Raw genomic sequence first — 7,500 nt, forward strand, 5'->3', positions numbered from 1 at the left:
CTTCTGTGATGCCCTGTGATACTCCTCTCTCTCTCTCTCTCTCTCTCTCTCTTTTTCTCGTCTCACATTCTCTCAACTCCCTAGAATACGCGTTAACGCGCGTACACGCATCTCTATGTGTATGTATCTATGTATATATATGTACACACATATATATATATATATATTGTACATGTACACACATAGATTTCTTTAAACGTTTACGTTTTCTATTATTTCACGAGGTAGAGCTATTCTTTCTCTTATTTCACGTAATAGGTCATAGGTATTTGTTATCATCTTCTCTATACGTTACGAACTAGTTGTTGTATCTACAGATGTTCGTTTAGTTCGTTAAGTATTTGCGATTGCATTTAATTTTATTTTAAACAATAATTGCATACGATGGAATAAAGTATAAAAATAATAAAATTATATTGCGTTGTACGTATTTCTTATTAAAATTCACGATAAATCGTTCGGGAATGTCTATAAAGTTATAACGTATAAATATAGTTGCGATATATGCATCAGAGAGAAAGAGATAGAGAAAGAGAGAGAGTGAGAGAGAGAGAGAGAGAGAGAGAGAGAGAGAGAGAAGGATCCTCTGTCGACATCTTTTGATATTTCGTATTCATATACCGTAGACCCGTACGCCACATTACAAATTATTCATGCAAGATTCAATAAAGTTCGATACTTGTTGCATCGTGTGTGTATATCCGGTAGATTAGCTTGTAAATCATGCCCTCGAGTAGCATTTGCATAGGACGCATTTAACGGGAACGCACTCGATCACGGCGGATTGATTGTCGGTGATAGCGATGAAAGAGAAACGCACGATAGGAAACACATATACATACATACACATACACACACACACACACACACACAGAAAGAGAAAGAGAGAGAGAGAGAGAGAGAGAGAAAGAGTTAGATAGATAGACAGAGAGAACGTGGCGAGGAGAAAGAAGTCGGCCCTCTCGGCATATGCATATACGTTCATCAATATTTCACCATTCACGTATGTATATGCATCGGGTCTGTCATCACGAATGCATATCGATGGGGTATCTATCTATCGTTCGGAAGCGGCTCGAAATGGACCGTTGAATTCTTCGTTAAATGTTTGCGCTTTATAAACGCTTTTTATAACGTCGATATCTTTCGCAGTATGTATGTATGTATGTATGTATGTATGTATGTATGTATGTATGTATGTATGTATGTGTACATGTGTGTGTGTGTGTGTGTGTGTGTGTGTTCGCGCGCTTGTGTATATGTGTGTCAAGTGAAAAGGAATCTTTTTTCTATTCCATCGTTTCGAAGGTATCGGACGAAACTGCCTATCGAAAATTTCAAGTTTTCTGTTTTACGATAACCCTGTGAGAAACTCTTCGGATATTTTTTTTTTTTTTTTTTCTCATTTCGTTGCTATTGTTTTTAAATAATTAAAATATCGATCGTACGATCGTTCTTGTGTATATCAAATGAGAGATAGATAATGCAAGCACGACTTAAACTGCAATTTATTTCTTTTGAATATTTCCTTTTTTGTTATCTTCAATTTCGATAAGCAAGGATCGTCGTTTATACTGGCTCGAATATTAGTAATACCTAACGAAATATTCATCTTGCTCGTATAAACGCCTTGAAGCGAATGAGAAAAAGAATGGAAGAATGAAAGAAAGAGAAGGAGAAGGAGAGGGAGAGAGAGATAGAGATAGATAGATAGATAGATAGAAAGAAAGAAAGAAAGAAAGAACGGAAATGTGAGTGAGATCGTATGACACGTTAGGCCAAAATAATATCTAATCGGGCTCGGCGAATTGCAATTGGATACATTTGCTCTCGAGAAGGACTTTCGTTGGTTCTTTCTCGTATTACCTACAACCTAGTGTTATCCTCGCTCCTATTTTGTCGAATATTCCTCCGTAATCGAAATGCATATATACATGAGCTTGAGTGGTGTTGATGCGACCTGTATGCGTGTAGGTGCTGATGAAAAAATTTGGAATGTTCCCGCGGAATGTTCAGCCAACGAGAGGGAGAAAGAAAAGAATGATGCGCGTGTATATGCGTCTATATGTGTGTCTCTATGTGTATCTCTGCGTGTCTGTGTATGCATATGGTGTATGTGCGCGCGCGCTCCTGTTCGTGTATGTACGTGTAACGAGAAAAGAGGGAGAGGGTGAGGGAGAGGAGGATAGAGGTGATATGTCATACGGCTCGACGTATGTTCGGTATGGGGAACAAATTTCCATTAGCCAGCTTAACTTTTCACGGTGACCCGAGAGAACGCGTCGCCGGTCAGTGCCAATCAGCAAAAGCCCTGTTTTCAAAACCTGCGTTACGGAGAAAAACAAAAGGACAACAAGAGCCTTTGACCGACCAATGTGTATACTGGTCCTATACAGTCGTATCTACGACCTTTCCGCGTTGTTTGATTTATCGATCATCGCGAATTGTTGGCCAAAAGTGTTTCGATGAATTTTTTTCTTTCACTTATATATATCATATCGAACGTTTTCGATAAATTTGATGAGAGGAACAACGACGCCAACGACAGAATAACAAAAAGAAAGAAAGAAAGAAAGAAAGAAAGAAAGAAAGAAAGAAAGAAAGAAAGAAAGAAAGAAAGAAAGAAAGAAAGAGTTTAGAGGATAATAATAGTCATGCGCGTTTGTTTTGTTAGAGACGAGTTAAGAAAAATTATATTCGATAGGTTTGACAAACGGATTAAAAAAAAAAAAAAAAAAAAAAAAAAAAAAAAAAAAAAAACAGAAAAAAAACAGAAAAAAAGGAAAGAAAAGAAAAAAAAATCCAGTTTCATCGTTCCCGGGCTGTAGGCAAACACGCGGAAATAAAGTTAGAGAGATAAATAATAAAGGACGAGCCGGGACAAGCGTTGAGTTTGCGGCGCGTACTCCGGGTAAATGCCTTTGTAAAAGTTTTTATGCATTTCTACGCTCGCCGTGTGTGTATTCGTTCATTTCTAGTATAACCTTTAATCCTTTTCGGTATATACGTATTCTCTTTCACATATGTATGTCTGCTGTCTAGTGCCTGCGTAATACGTTATCCTATTACGTTTAGATAAACTATCTTCTTTAGAGAAACGAAAGGACGTTAAAATACATGCAAAGCTTGCTCTCGTAGATACACGTTGTGCTCCTGTTTCGTATCTTGTGCAGATATTATTTAAGGACGAGAAAGCGATCAAATTGCTACGGTGGTGTCCTTGTGGTACTCTGCTGATTCGTCTCGTTTCATTTTGCCCTCCCTTCCTCTCTTCCCTCTCTCTCTCTGTCTCTCTCTCTCTCTCTCTCTCTCTCTCTGTCTTCCTTTCTCTCTCTCTTCTCCTCCTCGCTAAAACATGCATATCACATGCGTATGCAGAAACGATTTATCTGCATGGCGTTAGTCGTTATTTCAGTGCTCCGGCGCCCCACTGTCGGAGCACAAAATTACATTAACATAAACACGAGGGTACGAGCGTATGCATCAAAAAGTGTATATCAAGTTGGGTTAGTGGAAGGGCGTGGATGAGTCCTTATCATCTACTGATCGATCCTTTATTCGCCACGTATACCATCCTCCCCTTCTCCTCCTTCTCGTCCTCCTCCTCCTCGCATACTCTCGTATACATAAAGCATAATCCATGATTATCAGAGACCCTTCGTTTTCTTTTTTTTTTTTTTTTTTTTTATTTATGCCTTTCTATCTTTTATAATTTTTTTTTTTTGTATTTTTCTTTCCTCTTTTTTCCATTTCTTTTATTTTTCTTTTTTCTAAGCGAACGAATAAAAATTTTACGCGAACACCCTATTTCAATTATTTTGTTTGACGTTCGAAAGGAAGAAGAAGAGGAAGAAGAAGAAGAAGAAGGGAAAAAAAATAACAATGACGTTAAGGTTGCTCGGTATCTGAGAAAAAAAAAAAGAATAAGAAAAGAAAAAAAAGGGCGGGGGGGAATGTTTTCCAACGAAACTTCGGACTTGGCGTCGGCGGCATTTTCACGAAAAAGAGAAAAAGTCAAAGCGTCGACACGGAGGTGTCGAGTGTTTTTATTCCATTACCTAGGAGCGCCATCCTCTTAACCACTTACTTAACCTACGACCTTCATCCTCGTCTCGTCCGATCGTTTCACTCCCATCCTCCCCTACTACTACTACTACTACTACTACTACTACCTGTTCTCCAACTTGATGGCCTTCGACAACTCAAATATTATCCGTCGTTCAATCCCTCCCTTGCCGTCTCGGTTATCAGAGGATCGACATTTTTTGAGTCTCTCCGCTTCTCGCTTCTTAAAGTCTTGCCAACTCCTCTCTCTCTCTCTCTCTCTCTTTCTCTCTTCCTCCCCTTCCTCCTCTTCTTCTCGCTCCCTTCCTTCATCCCCTAAAAACACTTTAAAATCTAATTCCCGTTGACAGTGACGGAACCGATAATGTTTCCACCGAGAACTCTGATTCTCATCCGATTATTTCAAGGTCGTCGAGAAACGATCTACATAGTTATGTACATATGTATATATGTATTTATTTATGATGCATGCATGTATGTATGTATCTACAAGATGTTACATTAGTGTTCACGATCGAACTCTTTAAAAGTTCTTTCACAGATTTTATACAATCTTTTTTGAATCTATTTTATCCAGAAACATTCTTAATATTATTCAGTATGAATATATATATATATATGATCCTTTACATTCGATAATAATAATAATAATAATAATAATAATAATAATAATAATAATAATATTTATATTTATAATATTTGTTTTCATATTATATTTATTTCATATCGTCGATATTAATATCGATGTACTTTTAGGAACACCCTGTATAGATGTAACTTCATGAAAACTCGCTTTTAGCGAGGAGACAGCTTACGTAAGAGTCGCGTGTCCATTTCTCGCGATCGTCTTGCCCGTCTTACATCGTTCTTTATTAAAGATTTTAGATAAGGTTAAAGGCTTCATAGAGACGTCATGGAAGAAGGCCACAAGTTTTTCCGACGTTTAACGTGCTTCGACAGGAGAGGAGAAAAGGAGATAGAGGAGCAGAAAGGAAGGGAGAAAGAGAGAGAGAGAGAGAGAGAGAAGGAGATAAAAACTAGTAGTAAAATGTACGTGTGAAATCAGCAGAACGGGGAACGTTCCACTTCGTTAATTAAACCGATATAAACGGTGGAATAAGATGCAAATGATCTGGGTGTGGTCGAAATGGAGATACCATCCCACCCACCACCCTCTTTATTTATTCTTTTTTATTGGACAAAACGATCGCGGCACTCACCGTCCTCGAAGTGTCGTATAATAATTCTTATCTTCGCGTTTTCTTTTTTGTTCTTTCTTTCTTTCTTTTTTCTTTTTTTTTTTTTATTCTCTTCCCTCTCCCCCCCCCCCTACCTCTCTTTCTCCTTTTTTCTTTTTAATTTTTTTTCTTCCTCTCCTCCCCTCCCTCCCCTACCCCCCTCTTGTTTTCCTCGCATTTTTTACCCTGACAAAGAGTTAACCGCAGAAGTTTGTTAGAATTTTTATTATCATTCTCCGACTGTTAAAGTCAGATCGCTTTTAGTATCCAGGAAAAATTAATTAAACTTCTAGCTACTGTACTCTAATCAACTTCTCGCACTTCCTCTACACTTTACTTTTTCTTTTTTTTTCTTTTCTCTCCCTCTCTCTCTTTCTCCAGCAGTTTACATTATTCATTCTCCTCGCAGTACTCGTGAAAAAGGTTAATATTATAAAGGGACTTATTTTCTTTTTCTTTTTCTTTTTTTTTTGTGTGTTTATTTGTTTGTAAATATGTTTCGTTTCCTTTAGCATTATAAAGCGATAGACTTTGTCATTGTCTCGAAGGATTCTCCGATAGGATCGACTGACTTGGGAAAGGAATACAGACGAAGATAGAAAAGACGCAAGACGTCGATGTCGGTAGCGAGGTTCCGTTTCGTTTCAAAGAATCGTCCAAGTGTCGAGGGGTGGAAACGTGCGAGGGTGGCTGCTTGCTCGCACGTGGAGGCGGAGCGACGTCGCGCGTCGTGATGCCAGACCGACGCCGGCTTGCGTCCTGCCCCCAAGGCTTTTGGTGGGGAGACCTGAAGAACGCAGTTCTCGACGGATCGCCGAACCGTTATCACGCGAACGTTGACACACGTCCGTTCTTTTCTTCGTTTTTAAACTCGACGAATCCTCCCCACGTGACACTCTATTATTATTTGATCCTTTGTTTTTTTTCATTTCTTTTCCTAATCATTATACAACAGAACAAAAAGGAAAGATCCGTTCGTCGAGATAGTGTTCTTATCGGAAATGATGCTTCGTGAAAAAAAATCTAAAGATTTTTGATATACGTCGATCGATAGATATCGTTCAATCGTTATCGATCTCTTAATTCTTTCGATTGATCCAAATATATGCCAAAGAGATTTCGATGAACTTTTAAGACACGATGTATAATTGAATAGCGTGAATATATTTATTTGTATTTGCATCCATATATATTTATATATATATGTATATATTATATATATATATATATATATAAATAAATACACATACTTATATATATATATTTATACACACGCACATATATATATATATATATATTTTAGTCGATTGTTCGATAAAGACTACAAAAAACACCGATGAGCCGTACCAATTGTTGACTCTTATTCGTTTTCTTTTTAACAGTATTTACTTTATTTTGTTTGCCTTCAGTTAGAGGTGTGTTCTCCAACGTGTGAAGCTTTACCAATCGATCCCCGTCCGCGTGTGTTTTGTGCGGTGCTGTTACAAGATTGACCCCTGCGGTTATGTTGAAGCGTGTCGAATGTATCAGCAGGACCTAACGTATCTCAAAGGATCACCACCTTGGTACTTCGGTTGTGTCGGATGTAAGGATTTTCCTGGATACAATAGACGTCTGAGCGAGGTAAGCATCTTTATAAACTGCATTTTAATTAGTATATATATATATATACATGTTGTTATCATTCACTGTGATGGTATCTATCGTTGGGAAAACCGATTGCTCAGGACGAGAAAGGAGAGAACTCTATTCTGTTCTTTATAAATTTTCCTTCTTGGTGCTTTTATCTCTTCACACCGTTGAGATTTAATTTCTGTCTGGCCGGGCACGACAAGTGGAATTTCGTCGTCCTTTCATTCATTTACGAGCGTTATAATTAAGTTTTCATGGGAAGCTCATAAAATCAGCTTACGAATCATCTTTTCACGTCTTTTCATCGATTCAATTACAAAGGAGATAGAGGAGAAGATTGAAAATGAGTGGAGAAAGGGAGAGAAAGAGAGAGAGAGAGAGAGAGAGAGAGAGAGAGAGAGAGAGGGAAATAGGACATGAGTAAGATGCAAAATACGATTATTCCCAACTGTACATACATGTATATGCATGGAAGACCGCAGAACTTACGTTTTCCCTCTGCTTTGGACCCTCATTAGCGTTGCACCGCGTGGAAACTTTATTACTTGCAAAAACGTCTAATGGC

The 7,500-nt window shown here is 38.0% G+C and overlaps 1 protein-coding gene across 10 annotated transcripts in view; it reads left to right on the plus strand.

Moving 5' to 3' along the window:
- The window catches only part of LOC124955272 (lachesin), a 141,165-nt gene that overhangs the window by 22,062 nt on the left and 111,603 nt on the right, over positions 1 to 7,500 (plus strand). For 7 of the 10 annotated variants that reach the window (XR_007102817.1, XM_047509457.1, XM_047509456.1 and 4 more), the window contains exon 3: positions 6,713 to 6,926. The gene's annotated coding sequence lies outside the window, so the exon portion shown is untranslated. Of the gene's footprint in view, positions 1 to 6,121; positions 6,461 to 6,606; positions 6,927 to 7,500 lie in introns of those variants that run through there. The other 3 variants (XM_047509459.1, XM_047509455.1, XM_047509458.1) reach the window with 3 other exon arrangements.

The sequence above is a fragment of the Vespa velutina genome, chromosome 17 (genome assembly GCF_912470025.1).
Source record: "Vespa velutina chromosome 17, iVesVel2.1, whole genome shotgun sequence".
In the NCBI taxonomy this organism is placed as follows: Eukaryota; Metazoa; Arthropoda; class Insecta; order Hymenoptera; family Vespidae; genus Vespa; species Vespa velutina.